This window comes from Chiloscyllium punctatum, chromosome 6, assembly GCF_047496795.1.
Source record: "Chiloscyllium punctatum isolate Juve2018m chromosome 6, sChiPun1.3, whole genome shotgun sequence".
Classification (NCBI taxonomy): domain Eukaryota; kingdom Metazoa; phylum Chordata; class Chondrichthyes; order Orectolobiformes; family Hemiscylliidae; genus Chiloscyllium; species Chiloscyllium punctatum.
The window spans coordinates 92808066-92830106 of record NC_092744.1 but is presented as its reverse complement, the minus strand read 5'-3'; positions in this window follow the sequence as shown (position 1 = coordinate 92830106).

The window sequence follows — 22041 nt, the reverse complement described above, 5'->3', positions numbered from 1 at the left end:
AGAAATAGGATTATAGGCCAGAAATCAAATCTTCATGTCATTGGGTCTGAGAAACTGTTAATTCTGACCTGGTCCAGCCTACAAGTGAATCCAGACATTGAATAACCTGGTTGACTCTGAACCATCTCTTGGGCAGTTAGAATGGGTGGCAAATGCTGCCCCAGCAAGTGATGCCATGATCCCATGAACAAACAAAATCAATCCAATCGCTGTGGTTACTTGTGAACTCGCCGGTGTTATTGGAAGAGGATGAATGGGAAAGTTTATGGGGTAAAGGCAGAAGAATGTCATTCAGTGAGGTGATCCTTTGGAGAGCTGATGAGCCAATCAGCCTCCTTTTGCACAGTAACAATTCAGTGAATATTTCTTTCTGAGCCCTCTAAGGAAATATCAGGGCAGGGTTTGTAAAGAGGTCAGATTGAATGAGTGTCTCGGTGAGCACAAGTGAGACACAGGTACAGAGAGGTTTTGGGTTGGATTAAATTATATTTTATATATTTGTATAGTCATCAACATTACAGCAGTTAAAACTGGGAGTGTAATTAGAGCAGCAAATAAATCTTAACATTTATGCAGCTAAAGGGGATGCTGGGTAAAGATACAGAAGTTAGTGTTTATTTTATTGCAGGCACACCAACCAGGGAGCACATCCTTCCTGTATCTATTATCTCGAGCTCTTGAAGATTTTTGTTCATTTGAAGTGTTTCATGTTTAGATACTCCAGAGAAGACAGCTTCAAGCACCTCAATCTCTCGTGCCAGGGCAATGCTGCTGTTAGAATTCAATTCACTGGTGCATGTTCCTGGCTGCTTCATGGACTGGAACTGGCAATTGAGACTGAAAGGTTACTGTATAAAATATCTTCAATGGTATTACCAGGCGTGAGTGTTTTTAGGAAAATGACCTTGACTTACAGGCATTGAGTGTCAGAGCACTTCCTATTGTGGGGCATCCTGTTTAGATTCAATCCATTGATAACTATTAGAACTGACTTGCACTGGCTCCGTCAAGGTGGTCAGAGCATTATGGCTGTCATTGAAGCTGGTAACAAACTTCCCATGGGTTAAGAATCGTAAATGAGAGTAGGTATGAGGTCTGATGGCACTGTTGGAGTATTGATGTTGTTGTTAATCACATTAACTCGGCTGGAGTTGACTGAATTTATATTGCCTCTTTCTGAACCTCAGGATATCTCTCTGGGCAGTAAGTCTCCACAAACAGCAATGTGACAATGAGCAGGGATAATCGGTTTTGATTAAATTGTGACTGTAGCACTGCTGCTTCACAGCACCAGGTGCAAGGTTGGAGTCCAGCCTTGGTCTACAGCCTGCGTGGAGATGGCACATTCCCCTATAATTGTGTGGGCCCCCTCCAGGTGCTCTGGTTTCCTCCCACAGTTCAAATATTTGTAGGTTAGGTGGATCAGTTGTGCGAAATTGTCCACAGTCTCCAGGATTGTGCAGACTCAGTGGATCAGCCATGGGAAATGCAGTGTTACAGGGATGGAGTGCTCCAGGTGGGATGCTCTTTGGATAGTTGGTGGGGTTTCATGGGCCAATGCTCTCCTGCCATACTGTTGGGATTCTATTCTATGATTGAGGATAAAGGCTATTCTATGATTGAGGATAAAGCAGGGTGTCCTTGGAGAAGGAGCATGTGGTATGTATGAATGCTCTCAATGCCTTTAGATAGAGGTGGGCATCGCAGTGCTTTATCTCCACTGCTGCCCTCTCACCCCTAACTCTACTTTTATTTGGTCCCTTCCCACTCTGTCATATGTAATGGTTTGCTTTGCCCATAATGGGTTTTGTTTGTAAATATTCAATTGGTTACATGGGTGGTTTACTGCTGGTGATTATATATTAACAAAACCCAAAATGGTGTAATGATTAACGTGGTAAGGTTGCTCAACTGTGTGTGATAACATGTCTGGGTAGGAGAAATGGGGGAGAAAGAACACTTCCCAGCTCACAGAAGGAGAACTGAAAAGTAGTTAAATCAAACCAAACGTTCAGACAGGGAGGGAATATTTCCCTGGAGTTTGAGTAACTGGAAAGTTATGGTGTCCGGGAATAGACAGGATTTTGTTTTACAAGGCATTTGAATTTTTAAAAAAACTGCTATATTCAGATAGTTTCATTTCTTTTCTTTTAGTTTTATTTATTGTGGATTAAATAGCTGCAATATTTTAAAACCAAATTCACAAACCTTGTGTTAAAGACAAATGTTAAATAAAATCCATCAAACCATCCCTCACTGAAAACTGATGTGGAAGTGCAATCTCCTGGAGAATCCCTGCCCACTTCTTCCTACCCGGGCTCCGTGGCTATATAAATACCTGGGAGATAGCAACAGGAGGCCATTCAGCCTTTCAATCCTGCTCCACGATTCAAGGGGAAACAGCTAACCATGCAGCTCAATCTCCTGTTCCTGCTGTGTTCCAATCTCCTTTCATGACTTTACCTCAAAGAACTATATCTAAGTCCTCCTTTGGCTTCACTGCCTTTTGTTCCAGTGACGTTGCTGTGTTACTGTGTGGGTGTAGGCAGGGGTAATGTGATGGTGCTGCTTACTGGACGGGGCACTCAGCGTCACCCCTCTCTCTCTTACCTTCTCTCTCTCTTACCTCTCTCTCTCACCCTCTCACTCTCACCCCCTCTCTCACCCCTCTCTCCCTGAACCCTCCCTCTCACACCCCTCTCTCTCTCACCCTTCTCTCTCTTACCCGTCTCTCTCACACCTCTCTCTCTCAGCCTCTCTCTCTCACGCCTTCTAACTCACCCCTTCTGTCGCAGCCCCTCTCTCTCTCTCTCAGCCCCTCTCTCTCCCAACCTGATCTCTCTCACAGCCCCTCTCTCCCTCACCCCTCTCTCTCACACACACCTCTCTCTCACCCTCTCTCTGTCTCACACCCCCTCTTTCTCACCCTTACTCTCTCAGGTCCTCATTCTCTCACTCCTCTCTCTATCTCACCTCTCTCTCTCTCGCTCAGCGCTTCTCTCTCACACTGCTTCTCTCTCTCTCAGCACTCTCTCACTCGCACCCCTCTCTCTTACCTCTCTCTTCTCACACCTCTCTCTCTCTCACCCTCTCACTATTTCACTTTCTCTCTCTCTCTCTCTCTCTCTCTCTCTCTCAGGGCTTCTCTTTCACGCCAGTTCTCTCTCACTCAGCCCCTCTCTCTCCCCAGTCTCTCCCACCCTGATCTCTCTCACAGCCCCTCTCTCTCTCACCCCTCGCTCTCTCTCATCCCTCTCTCTCTGATCCCTCTCTCTCTCACCCTCTCTCTCACACACCTCTCTCTCTGATCACTCTATCTCTCACCCCCCTCTCTCTCTCTCTCACCCCTCTCTCTCACCCCTCTCTCTTACCCTTCCCTCTCACCCGTCTCTCTCTCTCTCACTCTCTCTCTCTCAAACCTTCTCTCTCAACCCCTCTCTCACCCCCTCTCTCTCACTCTCTCTCTCTCAGCCCCCCTCGTCTCTCCACAGTCTTTCCCACCCTGATCTCTCTCACACACACTCTCTCTCACCCTCTCTCTCTCACCTTTTCACTCTCTCAGCCTGTCTCTCTGTCACTGCCTGTCTCTTTCTCACCCGCTCTCTCTTCCACCAGTCTCTCTCTCACCTTTTCTCCCTCATCCCTCTCTCACACTCTCTCTCTCATACCTGTCTCTCCCTCTCACCCTCTCTCTTACCCCTCTCTCTCACACCCTCTCTCTCACCCCCTCTCTCTCACCACCTGTCTCTCAACCCCTCTCCTTCACCCTCTCTCTCTCGGCTTGTCTCTCTCTCACCCCCCTGTCTCTTTCACAACTACTCTCTCTTCCACCCCGATCTCGCTCACACCCCCTCTCTACCTCACCCTTCTCTCTCTCTCTCACCCCTATCTCTCTTAGCCCTCCCTCGCTAACACCTCTGTCTCACCCTCTCTCACTCACCCTCTCTCTCTCACCCCTCTCTCTCTCACCCTCTCTTTTCACCCCTTTCTCTCTTAACCCTCTCTCTCTCAAACACCTCTCTCACCCTCTCTCTCACACCCTGCTCTCCCTCACCCTCTCTCTCTCATCCCTCTCTCTCATTATATCCCATCAAGCATATAATGGTGGGATATAGTGGAATATTGTGGGATCGCTGTGGTAACTGGATCCAGGTGTACTGTTTTCCTCAGACAGTAAACACCAGCTTATTCTGGGATTCCACGTCCACAGGTATGGATCGGACCCCATTCACAATATCAAGGGCTGAGACTGTATCCTGTTGCAATTTTAATCCATTAAATACAGCAGCGGGTATCGCTACTGTAAGGTACTCTTTAGTGGCAGATTTACTGAGGGAGGTATACTCAATAGTGAGGTGGGATGAGCAGTCCGGCTTCTCTGAGTTAGTATGGGATACTGTCAGTCTGACTATTTCCTGCTTCTCTCAATCTGTTACTGTCACAATTACAGCCTTCTCAGCCCCAGCTTTAATGGGATCCTGTCTGTGTGGGGAGTGAGAGGGCCCTCGATCTTTACATGATCCACAGATAATAACCCACACTCCTCTTTGAGTTACCCACACTGCTGTTTGGCTCCTAGCTATAAATCCCCAGATTCCCTGAGAGTTCCAGTCTCCCTGCAAGGTAACTACACTGGAGTTGTTGCCTCTCTTTTGCTTCCTGTCCTGGGCCTGTCCAGGTTGTTCCCATATTAGAGTTTGTGTCTCTCCATCAATAGTTGCTCCGAACTGTTCTAAAATGGTAACTCCGAGAATGGTCCCTTTCTCAGTTTCACACTCCCATATCTGAATATATTTTGCCATATCCATGATCAGCATTGGGACAGGTTTATTTCATCCAGCTTCCTCGATTCCCTCTCCAACTGCTCTCATTTTAGTAATTGAGGGGTGAGGGGCAAATCCGTAACGGTAACTGATATAGATGTTCCTGTATTAATATTATATTCTGCTGGTTCCCAAACACAGCATCAATGAATATTCATGTGCCTACGTGAACACAGGCACACACACAATGTGAGCATCTATCTCCCTCTCTCTGCCTACGTTCCTTGGCTATGTGCCCTTTCCTGCTTCATTTGTAACATTGTGGGTCTGATTACCCTCCCTGTACTGCAGCTATTCCCCTGTGTTTCTGAGTTTGCCTCAGCTCTCATGGTCCAATTCAGAGTGTGGTTAGAAGTATCTCCCACTGGGTGTCCCATGTTTATAATTATAGTTAAATAGGGTCCCATGTATCTTTAAAATACATCAAACCTATTTCATCATCACAGACTAGGGTTTGGTAATCCCACGTGGTCCGTAAACACCTCAGGCTTCCTCTTTGCATTATCCTCTATATTACCCTTGAGTCCCTGAGTCACCAAGGTTATTTTAGCACATTCAGCCTGTCCCCTCCCCAGTGTGTCCCTGCAATATCTGTAAATGCCTGGACGCACTGATCGGCTTTGCACTGGAGGGAACCAGCCCGCACCCTCACCCTCTCATTGCAGGGACAGGTTCTGCTGTACACTTCAGGGGAGTTTGGCCTGAAAGATCTTGGCCTGACACCATCTTCGGTGAGACTGTGTACCTCAACTAATTCATACACATTCTCCCAATAAGGCCCAGTATTACCATTTCTCTATCAGGCTGAGTGTTCATTCACCAACATCTGTCATTCAGCGGGTTTACGGTTCATGTTTGGTTTCTGTCAGTTCCATTTGTTGCTCCCTACTCTCTGTCCAAGTTGAGCTTTGATGCCCAGTGGTGCAATGGACATGTCCTTCTGGGTGTTCCAGGACAGTGTATGATCCCTCTGCCCATATATGGGTGCTTTGTCATCTAACCTATTCCAGTCAGTGTCACCATCCTAAATGCAATCTGAGGACAGTGGGGTACTAGGTACCTCCCCCCCACTGTAACTACCACCTGGCCCTTTGGCTTTAAGGCCTCACGTCTGAGGGTCACCACCTTCACTTGTTCTTGTTTCCCATAATAATGTAACACATTCTGTCATTTCTGGATTCAAACAGAACAAAATGTGAATTTGGTTTTACTTGATACATTAATAATTTGACATTCACTTTACATATCTATACAGGTGAGAATTGTACTGTGATTATTTAAGTGAATTTAACGTGATCATACAGTGAAAATAACTGATAATCAACGACAATGATGGAACTGAATAATATGTGATTATTTGAAACAGTTCTTGCATTGAAAATTCAATTTTATTTAATGTTTGTCACCCATTATACCATGGGCATTGTTATTAGGGAATAAAGTAATGGAAGGATATAAGAGAAAATAAATAGACTTTAATTTTAGCTTCACTGCAATAATGAACCAAAACAATATTTCGAAATATGGTTAAACTACATAACAAAGTTTCCAGTGTCATTATTGACGTGAAAACTATTTTAGTTTGCAATTTGTTTTGTACTATGAATAATTGGAAATGAATTGTGATTATGAATTGACCATTTAAAATATATTTTGAAGAGAATAATCAGATATATTTTTTGGAGGAATTTAAGAAAATTAATAAATATGTATACATTGGTATTAATAGTTTTAAAATGTTTGGAAGTTGACTAGGATTATTTGATTGAGAGCGGCTGCATGATTATAAAGACCAATTCGCCGTTTTCATTGCATTGTTGGTTTCACTAGAATCTGTTGTTGTCTGAGCTCTTGTTGTGTGCAATGGACTGTCGCTTATAGCTTAACTAACCTGAGAGTTCCTGATCAGGTTTCCTTTGTCTGTAAGTCAGTCTGTAAGTGAGCAACATACCTTATTTCCTGAGGGGAAACAGAGATTCTTTTCAAAGGAAATAAGTGGCAGTTCTCACTGAGAATGGTTTCTATCACACACCATAAGCAGGGAAGAGTTTTTCTAAAGAATTCCAATCTCTATCTATAAATCTGATGGTATCTGTGTTTGCCAGTTTGTGGAGCATTCAGCCCCTTTGTTTTGAGCTGTTTTTATACAAGCAGTTGGTTCATTCCGTCTTTGCCAAGAATGTTGTTCCAGGCCTCTAGAAATTCTCTGGCATGTCTTTGCTTAGCCTATCCCAGGTTAGATGTGTTGATCCAGTCAAAATGGTGTTTTTTGTTTATCCGTGTGTCAAAAAACATCTATCCTGTGACAGGCTAAGCAAAGACATGCCAGAGAATTCCTAGAGGCCTAGCACTCCAACCACAACGCCATAAACACACACATAGATCTAGATGCCATCTATAAACCCCGCAGAAAACGAACAGGAAATTGTATCACCACAAAACCCAGGAACCCCATCCAGGAGAAAGATATAAATAGAAAGCAGGAGACAACAGCTTCGCTTCACTTGGAGGTCACCACTGATGATGTAACCTAGCCAGGTAATGAAACATTTGGATATCAAACCTACAGCTCAGCGAGCAAACCTACACCCGAAACCTCAATCTGAGCTACAAACCTTCACAAACCTTGCGAGAACAAACATTTGTTAATTCTGTTTTGCATACACAAGAAACACGTGAAATTGAAATGATATTTAGCATGAAAACAGTTAGCTCTTATTGTAATAATCAGAAAACAGAAATGTTGGCATTGAAATGAAAAACAATCAAGAAAAGAATGGAAAAAATGGTGGATACTGGAAATCAGAAACAAAATCAGAAATTGCTGGAAAATAGCTAAGCAGATCTGGCAGCATTTGTGAAGAGAAATCAGAGTTAATTCTTTGGGTCCAGTGACCTATCTTCAGAATGCATTTTTGCTCACAGCCAGTTCAATCCAACTAAGCTTCCACACTTCATATTATTTTTGATAAGATTAAGAGATTGTAGAGTGCAATAAGTTTTGCGTCAGTTGATGTACTGATCAATAATTCCTCATCTAAAGCTGGAGATATTAGCTTTCAACAATGATTACCGGTTTGATAATTGCAATAATTAGTTTTAAAATGGCTGATAACAAATTTAAGAATGATGAGAAAACCCATATTGCAATGTAATTGTGCAATATATTGGAAAGAACTGAAATATTTATGTGAAAAATAGTTAGCCACCTCTTAATTGAAAAGGATGATTATATTCCTTCCATTAATATGAGAATTCAAATGAAAGAAAATGAGATAGTTATTATGAGTTTTGGATGAGAAACCATTGGTGGATTGCAGGTCTGTTGTGCTGAAAAGAAAGTTAATATTTCATTATGATACTGGCACTAAGAAATAATGGATTAAACTGAAATGTAAATCACATGATGCTCATTACTAAGATTAAAATACATTATGGCGTGGTAATTGAAATGACAATGAACTAACAATTAATGTTAGAACTCAACACTTAAAATGATTCAATATTTTCAATGCATTTTTTTACTAGGTATTCATTAAGATCAGTAAACTGAGAATTAAAATATTGGGTTAATTTAAAAACAAAAATCACACCTTCAGAGATTATTCATCAGCATTGTTCTGTCATTGAAAAAACACATTTATTCAAGAATTCTGCATTTCCTTCATTTTCCATCTTTTTTTCCACAGGGATTTGTACTGAAACTTTTCTGTTTGTGATACAAATGTATATAAGTGACATGGATTAAAACCGAATTGAGTGAGTTAATAGGTTTGCATGCATTACAAAGTTCAGTGGAGTTGTGGATAATGTAGAAGGTTGTCAAAGAATGCTGCAGGATAAAAGAAAAATTGCAGATATGGGCAGAGAAATTAAAGGTGAAGTTTAATCCATATAAGTGTGAGGTATTTCACTTTGGGAGATCTCATACTAAGGAAAAGTAGATAATGGCCGGACTCCGAACAGCTTTGTTGTTCAAAGTGATCTTGGCGTTCAAGACCATGGCACCCTGAAAGTGACCATGCAAGTAGATAGGGTGGTAAGGAAGGCAAATGGCATGCTTGCCTTTATTGGTCAGGGAACCGGTTACAAGAGTCAAGAAGTCATGTTGTAACTTTATAAGACGTTGGTTAAGGCATACTTAAATGATTGTATTAATTTCTGTTCGCCACATTACAGGACGGGTATGGAGGCTTTGGAGAAGGTATAGAGGGCAGTTACCAGGATGCTGTCTGGATTTGGAGAGGCGAGAAAAACTCAGGCTGCTTTTTTGTGGAGTGGCAAAGGCTGGGGGAAGACTTTATGTAAGTCTATACAATCATGAGATACATAGATAGGGTTGACACTCTGAATGTTTTTCCCAGAGTTGAAACGTCAAAAGGTTAGGGGAGACAGTTCAAGGGGCAATTTGTTTTTTACACAGGGGGTGGTAGGTGTCTGGAATGAACTTCCAGAGATGGTTGGGGAGGCAGATGCATTAAGGCTCTTTAATGTTCATTTGGATAATTTGGAAAGATATGGACCAAGGGTAGGCAGAAGCGGAGAGTTTCTTTCGCATTATGTTCAGCACAACGTTATGGGCGAAATGACCTATTCCTGTGCTGCACAGATCATTGAGAGAAAACTAATGTCTCACTCATATGCCATTTAATCTAATCAATATTAATCACTGGTGTCAGAAATAGGAATAAAGTAAGTAGAGAATGAACTTGACTATAATCAAAAGATATAGTCAATGACATTTACAGAGGTAATTTTTTTGATATTTGTTCTGAATTATCAGATTAATAACTTTGGTGGAGATGTATTGTTACTGATGTGCTGAGCCAAAATTACCATTTTTAAATTAAAGATTGAACTAGAAACCTGCTAGAAAACTTGAAAATATTCAGTAAGGTGAGTTTCGCATCACAGTGTAAACCATTATTTCTGAGTGCCGATACTGCAATTAAAAAAAAACGTTCAGGTTTACACGAAAAAACATTGATTTTCCATCCAATGCTCATTGGAAAAAACTGAATGCTACTCATTTCTACAATCAAAGTAATCTAATGGCATTTCATCAATAATTACTGTTTATTTCAACACATTGCTCATTCAAATAGCAATGTGAGATTTCTCATTAATATTCAGTCCACTGAAAGTATATTAATAACTTAGTTATTGCTAATATCTCACCATTGCCTAATCCAAATGGGGTATGAAATTAGAATTATGGCTCAGTACATCAACTGATGGAAATAAATTGCAGTGTTCACTCTCCCAATTATTGTGAATATCAATGTGTATTTTAATTTGGTTTGATTATATTTTTCTTCAACGTGAAGATTTATTGTATTTCTGTTCACAGTAAGATTTAAATATTTTAAAGCTAAAAAAATTTCAAATTTGTGATATTTTGTGTAAGCAAGTAAAAAGGATTTTACAGGTGTTTGCTCTTTCCTTTATCAATCAAAGTGAATTTGGAATTGTTGGAAGTTGTACGTTTGTGGAAGGAGGGGAAGTTCTCTGTAGCTGAATAGTCACAGTGAATAACATTTTCTTCAGATTCCGTCCTACTGCTAATTATCTTTTCACTATAAGAAAAACCACTTTAAACATATACAGCAGTTGTATTTTTTATGAATTTACAATAAGCGCATGATGTGTCTATTTATCTTTCTCTCAATTATCATGATATTATTTTTTAAGTAAGAGCATATGTGATTAGTTCCATCATTATTGTGCATTGCCATTTCATTCTCAGTCCATTACACAGAAACAGTCTAATTAATTACCAGCCCAATTATCGGAATGAACACTGGTTAGTTTGCATTTGAGTAATCCCAATCGATTATAATCCCACCCTTCCTTGGTGGGAAGATAATGAAAGGCACTTGTGGAGCTCTAGTAGTGTCTCTCTCCTACGAGACTCAGAGGTGTGAGTTCATCTTGAACAGAGATGCATCAGAGCAGCTTAGAATGGTGATTAGAATATAACTAAGCGGAGTTTGCATTGCTTTTAAATCCAGTTTTGGATCTGCTTCTGTCTGTTGTTCATTCTAGTAATCTCACAATCTTCAATCTTTTATCTGCAGGTTATTAATAAAAGTATGTATCACATTGCATTGTCTCTAAATTTTGAGTTTGAGGACTTTATAAGTTTCAAAATTTAATATATCTAAGAAATGAAATTCATTTGTTTTTTTTTAAATCAAAATACCTTGCTACATCCAAGTATTATGCATATGATGGACAACAGGATTTTAATTCCAATCAGATCATTAATGCCCAAATATTGTTTATTCTGTGAGCTTAATTATGCAGAAGAGATTCAATAAACATTTAGCACATCAGTATTGTATATTTGAACACCTCACATATACTTATCCTTATTCTCTAGTCCAAGCAAGATGAAAAAAAAACTTCAGTAAAATGAAGCAAATGCCATTTGCTGTTACCCTTCAGTTCTTCAGGTTACCTTTATTATACAATAAAATGTTGTAATTCATCTCATTATTGCTATGTCTTTTATTGAGTTAAATTTCTACTTAATGTTCCATTGATGAACTGCCTGAGAGTTCGATTTATTTTTCCAATGGCCGAGTCATATTGATTGTAAAGATGAAATGCTTTGAAAATCGATTTTGCAGATATCTCATTTATCACATGTGGTTTTTCAGTTTGTTTCACCAAGTTAAAAATCACATAACACCTGGTTATAGTCCAGCAGGTTTATTTGGAAGCATTGGTTTACCCGGCGCTGTCTGTGCATCAGATCACCCGATACAGAGGCAGCACCTTGAAAACTAGTGATTCCAAACAAACCTGTTGGACTATAACCTGGTGTGGTGTGATTTTTAACTTTGTCCACCCCGGTCCAACTCCGGCATCTCCAAATCATTGTTGCACAAAGGAATCTTTGTAATTTTTAAAAGAAAATATGACATTAGTTAAGACCTTTAACACACGATTATTAGTAAAATATCTCAATGTAATTTAAACAAAATGCTCACAGACACCGTGCATACAGCCAATAAAGTCTTCCTGGTCATCTAATTACTGCTCAGGAGAAAAACCTGAGGAAGTATCTTATTTTTCCTGAGAACAAGAACCACAGTAAATATTTGGTGAACAATTCCACCCAATAAATGCACTTTATTTCTTATATCTGAGTTCAGTAATTGCACACGAAATATTTCACTAAAACCAATGACCATGCTTTATTACAAATGACCGAGGATGCGAACATCAACATACGGAGCCGCTTTCCAATCAGGGTTCCAGTTGGAGTGTCGCAAAATAAAGTAACTTAATTTTGGCCTAGTACAACAGTAGGTGAAAACATTTTGAGCTCGCACATTAAAAATCTTTATCTGCTTAGTCAGAGAAAATACTGAAAGGTGACACTGTAAATTTAATTTATTTTGACTTTCACTTCCGAAAATACTCGTGAATTGCTTCTCATTTTCTTCCTAGTTCTGATACAAATGTCGAAATAATTACGATAATAAAAGTTTAGGAATAATAAGTGCTCTTTGCAAGACCGATATGAAGATGTTCACGGTCATCGAATTACTGTTGAGTAGAATATTTTTCATAAGGTTCTTATTGTGACGAGCCAATGCTTTTTGTGACTTCTTTTTTGTGACTGGTATTTTTGTGACTCGTGTTTTTGTGTTCAAGTTAGTAAATATCTTAACGTCAAACCTTCAAAACCTTTGAGGGACAAAGAAATGATGAGAGCAGAATCGCTGTCACTCTGAAAACCTGTTTTTCAAAATATTTGGAAATGCACATTTGGTGACATACAAGGAATAAATTTAACAAGTATAGAAATAGCCTGTGGCTAGGTAAAGTTGTAGGGGTGGGGTGTATTCAGTTGGAAGCCGCGGGGAAACAATGTCTCAGTTGGTTGACTTTAAAAGTATAGAAATTTCGTGAACATGCACAACTGAATAAGATTTTGTTTCAAATACCCTGGATTTGGAAAGATTTGGCATATTATGCCACCTGAAACATTGCAAATGGAACTCAGTGGATTTTAAATTGTAAAGGAAAGATATTACATAATGAACAGTAAGTGATCCATTGCTTGGAGATCGACTTCCTGCTTTAATCACATGGCTAAAAGATGTGATCACCATGATGTTTGGTCCATTTAATGATCATTGAACTCTGCTAAAGCACGAGCAAAAAAACTGTTGTTTTTTCTTTTGGACTTTAATCGTCTCTTTTTCCAAGCAGTATTTTCTTTCAGCTGAAATAAATGCGGAACAAATTTGCACATATCATTAATCGTTCCAATGAGATAAATCTAATTCACTTCCGATTATTACAATGAACAGTGTGACTTGCAGTTTAATTAATAAAATTAAACGAACAAAACAGCTTTTCTTGCGATTTAACCCAATTCAGTTAAGCCATATGACAATGGCTATTGAACTACAACATCACCTTTATATCCCTTTCCATGGCTACTTCTTCACGTGAGAAAGAACGTGACTGAAGAAATTATGAGTCAAGTCAGAGTGTGGGTGTGAATATGACGGGAAATTCTTGTTCGCTGTTTCATTCTGACACAGTTCTGATTCTGAATGAATCAATGACAGATGTTCATTCTGACGAGCATGGCTATTTCTTGGATTTTGCTGTTATTGTAATTCTGGTGAAAGCAGAAACACAATGGTGTGGATTCAATTTAGCTCTAGACATTTCTTATCCACGACTGTCACCACATGTAACCTTGATGAGGTCACATATCACCCCTTTCCAAAACGTGCTGAGGAGACCGGGAGATGACGGTGGTGGGTTATTATACTACCGTGCTCCACATTCACGGGTTGAGTCACACTTTGGTTGCTCATTCCACATAACACTACTGCATTTTTACTTTGCATCTCACACCTCTGGTATACACTTGATCGAGAATTTTGTTCTTGCCCTTCACTGCACGGAAATTCACGAATAATAATCACCACATTAAAGTTGAAATAAAGAATGAGAGCAGATGTTCTATTCAGTTGTAAATTAAATTGGTGTAATGAGAAGGTACATATTTTTTCTTTATGTCCCTCATTCCATGATGTCTTTCCATTAATGTACTTGACTGAAAGAGAAATAACTAACAAGTGATCGGGAGCACAAGTTTATCCAGTGGGATTGTTCATGATTATTTTAAACTAACAGTCCACATAATGATTTGATCAGTATTTCAAACAGACACTCGGAATTGGAACCGCAGCAAACTGCTCCAATGAAACGAACCTTTCATTCTTTCACATGGAGCGTGATGACTGACTTGCTAACTGTACAAGGTCGACCAGTTTTCTTCAGCAATCATAGCGTCTGTGAACAGCCACCTGTGCTGTGCAGAGTGTCATTTGTTGTCCCCAGGTCAGAGTACATTTCTTCTTCATGACCTTATGAGCTTCGTTCCTGAACTGTTTGATAAACCTTTTCTATCACTTCATCGCATCCACTCATAATTCTGAACTTATGAATAAAATTTGGCGTTAAACAAAGTGGACGTATGCCATTCAGCACATTCGAGTCTGCCCCACCATACAACGAACTCATGGTTGATCTTCAACTCCATTCTGCTCACTTATCTCAACAAACTTCATCATCTTTCTGATTAAATACCTGACACAGTTTGAAAATACCCAACAACTTATCCTCTACTTCGATTGCCAAAAAAAAGCCACATATTCTCTGAGCATGGAAATTACTGTTCATTTCTGAATTAAATGGGCGATATCTCATTCTGAGTTTATGTCCTCTGGTGCTCTCCTCAGACCATAGGGCACGGCACCTGCCTGTATCTACCCAAAATCCCACGATTTTGTTTCAAGGAGAATAATCCCAGCCTGACCAATCATTCCCCGAAGCTCCATTTCATCCAAAGTTGACAACATTCTCGTAAATCTCTGCTGTCCCTTACAGCACGGGAACTGGAACTTGAAATCAAATTGCGAGTGGAATCGGATTAGTCCACACATGGACCAAATACAGTAATGATAACTTTGACAAATGAGAATCTAATTATATTCTAATGACATTCAATGGTTTCGTTGTAACTGAAGTCCTCCGTGTAATCGCTCTCAGAGCTAATATTTCTGAGAAATGGAACCTGACCGCCCATATAAAGAAGTTGATACAAAAAAAAGTCCGTCAGTCGACTTCGTTTGATTATTAACACAACTCATGTCTCCGTGAAGCCTGCATCATCTGTAAGGCACAAATTAGATGTGTAACAGATCGCTCTCCATTTGCCTGGATGTGTGCAGCTTCAACACCACTGAAGGAACTGCACATCGTCCACGACAATGCAGTCACTTAACTGTACCACGTTCAATACCTGAATGTTTATTACCCTCACCACTAAGGCACAATTACAGTACAGGGCACCACCTTCAAGATGCGGTGGAGTAAGTCATCCAGGCTGTGTTGACAGAACATTCAAAGCTCAAAAACTGTACCGACTATGAGGAAAAGGTTGAAAATGTCCTGAAGCACTACCATTTGCAAGTTACCCTCCAAGGCACATAACGGCATGACTTGGAGATGTATCAGTGGTAAATTCATTGAGGGATGAAGCGGTCTTGCTGGCCAAAGTAGTATACTTCAGCCCTCCATCATTTATCTTACATTTTTTTAAAACGTTGATTATTGCATTGACCAGACTTGTGCTCATTCTTTTAGTTGTTTCCTCAACTGGCGGTTGCTAAAGATCGAATATCATCCACAGTCTGAGATCAGCAACAGAAAATATCCAAAGATACTCTCGACCAACTGAGCTCCCTGTCCAAAAATCTTCAGTGATCTGTGAATATCCACTCCAAGATCTCTTTGTTCCGTTCACCACTACCAGAATCCTCACTGTTATTGTTACAACTCCCCAAATTCATTACCACTTACTGATCTGGATTCAATTCCAATCGCCGTTTTTATTTTCCACCTGATTGATACATCTCTGCAGGCCACATTATTCATCATAGTCAAATACACGACCAATTGTTGCATCCTCTGCAAACTTCTAAATCATGACTCCTACAACTAAGTCTGAATCGTTGATCTACATCAGGAAACAGAGGAACTCCACTGGAAACAGGCATCCAAACATGGTTTGGGTGTGATGAACACCTGCAATAACAGCACAATCGGACACCTGATGTCATTTGTAAACCTGATGGCGACTCTGCCAGTTGGCCTCCTGAGTGATTCCCTTCTCACATATGGGAGTGGTGAATGACCTATCCACATTGTGCCTGGGCACATAGGTTTAAACTTCAGCGGGCAATTGAATCCTTTCCCGATGTCGCCCTATGGACCTGACTTCTTGGGCGGTGTGTGTATCCATGTGTCTATTTAGCTTGGATAATCAGTTGAATTTGAGTCCAAACAGAGATGACTCCCAATTTTCCACGTCATCCATTTTTTTATTCTTCTTTATTCTCCCACGGAGTGTGGCCATCATGGTCTAAACATTATTTGTTGTTCATTCTTAATTCACCTTGAACTGAGTCAGAGTGATTCTATGGGTGAACCGCACTGTTGTGAGTCTGGAGTCATATGTTGGCACGTCTCGTTAAGGAAGGCAAATTCCCCTTTCAAAGGGACAAGAATGAATGAGTTTTCATCAAATTAAAACTTTTTGCCTCTGTTCCTCTGATCGGGGTTAATATTCCAGATTTTATTCATCGATGTAAGTACCAGCAGCTGCCATGTTCCAGTCTCCCAGGGTTGCTGGCCCAGTATATCGCCACTACATTTGCATTTGACACGAGGATTGGTGAGTAGCAGAAAGCATAGGGGTCAGTCAAATAATGAAGAATATAGGTAGACAGGAGAGTTGAGTGGAGAAGTGGCAGATGGAGTGCAATCGAGGCAAATGTGAAGTGATGCATTTTGGGAAGCCTAATTCTAGAACCAACTACACTGTAAAAGGAACATCCTTGGAGAAATTTGATGATCTGGGAGTTCAGGTCCTTTGTACCACGACAATGGCGGCACAGGTGGATAGAGCGGTCAAGAAAGCATATGGCATGCTTGTCGTCATAGGACCGGGCTTTGAGTGTAAGAGCTGGCAGGTCATGCTAAAATTGTACAAGATTTTGGTTCGGCCACGTTTAGAATACTGTGCACAGTTCTGGTAAAGTTACCAAAAGGAAGTGGACGTTTCGGAGAGGGTGCAGAGAAGGTTAACGAGGATGTTGCTGGTATGGAAGATGCTTGCTGTGAAGAGAAGTTAAGAAGTTTATGATTGTTTTCAGTAGAAAAGACGAGATTGAGGGGTCCTGATTGAGGTCTACAAAATCTTGCAGGGTACAGACCGGGTGTATAGAGATATGCTTTTTCCCCAGTTGAGTTATTCAATAATGAGAGGTCACGCCTTCAAGTTGAGAGGTGAACCGTTTAAGGAGGATAGATGTAGAAAATATTTTGCACAGAGGGTGGTAGGTGCCTGCCAGCAGAGGTAGTAGAGGCAGGCACGGTCGTTTCATTCAAGGTGCACCTTGATAGATGCGTGAGTAAATGGGGAGCAGGTGGAAACAGATGCTGAGGAATTGGGTGATAGGTTTAGACAATTGTTTTGGTTCAGCCCAGGCTTGGACGTGTAAAGGTCCTGTTCCTGGGCTATAAATGTTCTGTGTTCTTTGTTCTTCTTTGTTCACTACACTACCATCTCAATGCTACGTTGCTCCATCTCAGAGAATGACATTGGCAATTCCAATCATCTAAGAGGGAGTGAGAATATGACATGTGGCTGTTTCGGAATGAAACTGATGTACGCTGTACTGGAGTGTTTGCTGGGAGCAAGAGTATGATGTGATCAAAAAACAGTTCTTACTGTCAAAATGACACAACAGTGCATTGTTAAGGAAAATTGCACTGAATGCTTGCAATACATCGACCTCTCTCTTAAGGCTGCAGCACGCTTCCACTGAGCCGATCTGCAGTGCGGGTTAATGCTGCTGTTGTATCTTAATAATCTAATAACTGGAGACAAATATGCCCTTCATTCCCGCCTTTGACCAGGAGAACTCCCAGTCTCGGAATTTCATGCGCCTCTGTACCATCAGAGAAGGACAATGTGCTCATGGATCGCATCACTGGTGCGACAGAGTAGCTTCACGTGCTCATTTCCATGCCAATTTCCAGTTTGATCTTTGCAACCCATTGATTCTGGGTGGAGGAATTGGGATTATGTGATCCACTGCAGAAATGGGTACTTCCTTGTGTGGGGAAGCTCGTGAGGCAACAATTGTGAAACCACATTGCTATTGAAACATATATTTCCACACTATCCTGCAGTATCCCTTGAGAATTTGATGTTTTGTAAAAATCTATCACCCTCAGTCTTCAACATGCAGTACTCGATGGAACTTCCTCACCCTCTTGAAACATGCAATTTGAATATACAGCCAATTCTGAGTTCCCACATGTCTATTATTGCTCGCCAAATAGTCCTGTTGTGTCTCTGCATTCTTCCTAACATGTCCTATGTCACTGTAGTTACTGATCTTTTCAAACACGCATCTCTGCATGGCCCAGGGATCGTATAATGTTCAGTGTTTTGCGTTGTGGCCGCAGTAACCTCGTTAGAATCCGAGTTACGGCATGTAAAGTTCTCCCCTTTTTAACTCCTTCTGATACATGCCAACGAAACACAGAATTGAATTGATTGATTTTACATGAAAACTTTCTCTAACATTAATATTTTTTTTATCAAACCCCTCTCTCACACATCTCTGTGAGGTGAATATCAGAATTCAGACTCACCTATTCTTGGAGACTTCTCTCCCTCCCACAATCACTGACCTCCTTTAAGTTCCGCCTCCTATTTCCCTTACAATCATTTTCACATTGAACCCTGTTCAGTCTGTGCTGTTGCGCTCACTGTTGCTGGGTGAACGTGCCGCAATCATACCAGTGCAACCTTCAGACCAGTCAATCCATTTTGATACTGTGGTTTTGAGATCAATGGTCAAGTAACAGTTTTTAATGACATGGATCAGATATTATTGGAAATTCAGGCTCAGGAAAAGAACACAGGGCAGCACTGAGGAAGAGAAACTTTTTTTTTTCCAAAAAGACCTTTTTCTGCGGACTTCCATATCATTTATTTCACTTGCTCAATCGGCTCGATGTAGACTATATTGTGCAGTTCTGCAATCACATTAGCACTGGAAATGATGCAGGGATGATTTGCCAGGACATTGTCTGGGTAGAAGAGCTCCTGTTATGAAGAGAGATTGGATAGACTGGATCGACATAGAGCAGAAGAGATCGAGAGAAGACGTGATTGAGATATACATAATAATCAGGGATACGGATGGCGTAGACTGAAATAAACGTATCCTTATAATTGAGGGATCACTCACGGGGTAATAGATTTAAGAACAGAGGAGGAAAGACTTGAGTGAATGCGCAGACAAACGTTTTGAAACGGCGAGTGGTTGAAATCTGGAACTCAGTGCATGCAAAGGTTGGAGAGGCAGAAATCCTCATAACTTTCAGAAGTATTCAGATGTGAATTTTTGATGACAAGACCTACAAGGCTGTCGGTCAAGCGATTTAAAAAAAGAGTTCGGATAGTTAATCGATTATTGATTTCCAATACTGATACATAGGCTTCTTTTTGCATAGAACTCCAAGGTAATACCACTGTCTGTCACTGCGTGAGATTGGGTTCAATTCCCATCCGGGACGGGCGCTTGCAGCTTGGGAGGGCTAAGAGGCCAGAAACCCGCATTCGATTCCAGACTGATGTGACTGACTGTGTGGAATTTACACCCTCCTTTTCTCTCTCTTCCGTGTGGGTTTCCTGTGGCTGCTCCGATTCCTTCTCACTGTCCAAATGTGTGCACTTAAGGTAGATGGCAAACAAAACCTGAATGGACTGTATAATCAAAGACAAAGTCAAAGACAAAAGAAGGAATTGCAACTCAGGGAAAAACAGAATGATCATTTGGGGTCAACATTCCTTGTAACAGTTTTTGATTCGCAATGTTTTCTCTCCACCGATGCTGCCTGACCCGCTGAGCTTTTGAACTCATTTCTATTTTTGTAGGTGGATCAATGATGCGTGTTTAGAAAGATCGGGTGGGGGAGTGTGAATCTCTTCAGCGGCACAGAGCAGACTCAATTGGCCAAATGGTTTCTGTCTGCGTTGTGTCTAATTCCATCAACTCTGATTCTATAAGGTTTGTCCTTTTTTAAGTCTTTGGTATTTCACATCTCCCCTGAAATGTGGTTTGCAGAACAGGTCAATCGACGTTTCGGGCATAAGCCACCGCCAAACCGTTACCCCCCGCTGCCTGGAAGAGGAACGCCTCATATTCTGCCTTGGGACCCTGTAACCATACGGGATAAATGTGGATTTCAAGATCTTCCTCAATTCCCCTTCCCCCACATTATCACAGTCCGAAGCATCTAACTCGGCACCACCCTCCGGACCTATGAATCTTTTCCCCCTCTGACTTATCACTTTCTCCCCCGCCTCCATCCAATTATCGCTTTCCCAGCTACCTTCCACCCAACCCCAACTGACGCCCATTTATCTCTCCGCCCCCACCTACACGTCTCATTCCTGATGAAAGGCTTATGCCAGAAGCATCGGTTCTCCTGCTCTTCGGATGCTGGCTGACCTGCTGTACCTTTCTAGCACGACAATCTCGTCATGGCGAAGATAAATTAGCTTAGCTCAGGCTCTTTATCTGAGAGCGGAGAAGAGTGAGTGAGGAAGAGATGAAGGAGTACAGTAAGGGGATAGAATCGTGTTATAGGAATAAATTTGTTATGGGAAGTATTTACAACCACAGATCTACGTTTAACGCAAGGGGGAGGATAATCAGAGGAGATATAGGAAAAACATTTTCATTCTGAGAGTTATATATCATTGGAACTCACTATTTGAACATGTGGTAAAGCTATGAGTCATCAAAACACTTCAGGAGTACTTAGCCGAATACTTGAGAAGTTAGAGCACACATGGATAAGGACCAGATACTGGAAAGTGGGACGAAGACGAACAGCTATCTGATCAAATGTCTGAACACCGTACAGAAAGTCCGGAGCATGAAAGCATGGGAAGGGTAAAAGCATGGATACTACTGTCGATCTGTAACAAGGGGCCTGTGGAATGCTTCACGAGTAAAAATATCACTGTGGTAGGATGGGATAAGCGAGTGGAATGCTCCTCCACCAATTAGCAGAGTCAGACTGGGGCTGAACGGTTACTGTGACAGGCTGAGATAATAGCAATTAGTAACGTCAACCTTGACAGCTAAATATCATCATTGCAGGTTGGGACAAGTCATGACAATAAATATTTAGGACTTGACTTTAATTATTTAATTGATAGTTGTGTCAGCCTGCTTGAAACCCTTGTAGCAGAAAAAAGACATTAAATATCTAATCAGCTTGGGACAGGAAAACATTGTGGCAGATGTGGTGTCTAAAAATCTAATCATGACAGGTTAGTCTGGGCTGGAAGATCATTGCAGCAGAGGTGGCAGTAAAATACATAATCGTGACAATAGAAAAACCCTACTGGCAGAAGTAGAGCGATAATGGTTTATTGTATACTTGGAGTGAGATAATTCTGACTAACACAGTTGGGCATCCTGGTAAGCTAACAAAAATATAATTGAAGAAAGGGTATAAAGAGTCAGGGTTCCTGAGTTTCGGGGTCGTTCAAGAATTTGCTTTCTGAGTGTCACGGTTTTTTGTCTGCTAATAAAAAATCTACTCCTTGAAGAACTCCCCGCATCTCCTGGAGATTTATTACATTTTCTCCACGACAACCACAACTTTGGGTACAGTAAAATTGTGGCTAGCGCGGATCGGTGGTGCAATGAAAAGCGCGTTAGATTTCTACAGCATTGTTAACGTTACGATACAAAATGTGTTGTTTTGAGTTCCACCAGAATCAGAGTTCAGATTTCAGCTGAATCGAATATTATTCTGCTGATTCATCGTAATTCCCGTCGTCTGGGGTTCTTGAAATTGCTGTTTACCACAGAAAATTAATGACCTCCTTGTTGGTGAGTTTTGATGGAATCATATCAATTGAAGCATGATCAGACCAGAATCAACTGCTAACCCACGAAACCGACAAATTTCGTGCAGTAACCCATTGTCTCTAAACGCATTCCCCTCCAATAGTTGCACAGGCATTATCGATTGCTTAAATGTCTTTTTCCCTTTGGGCGACAGGCTGTTGTGGATGGAC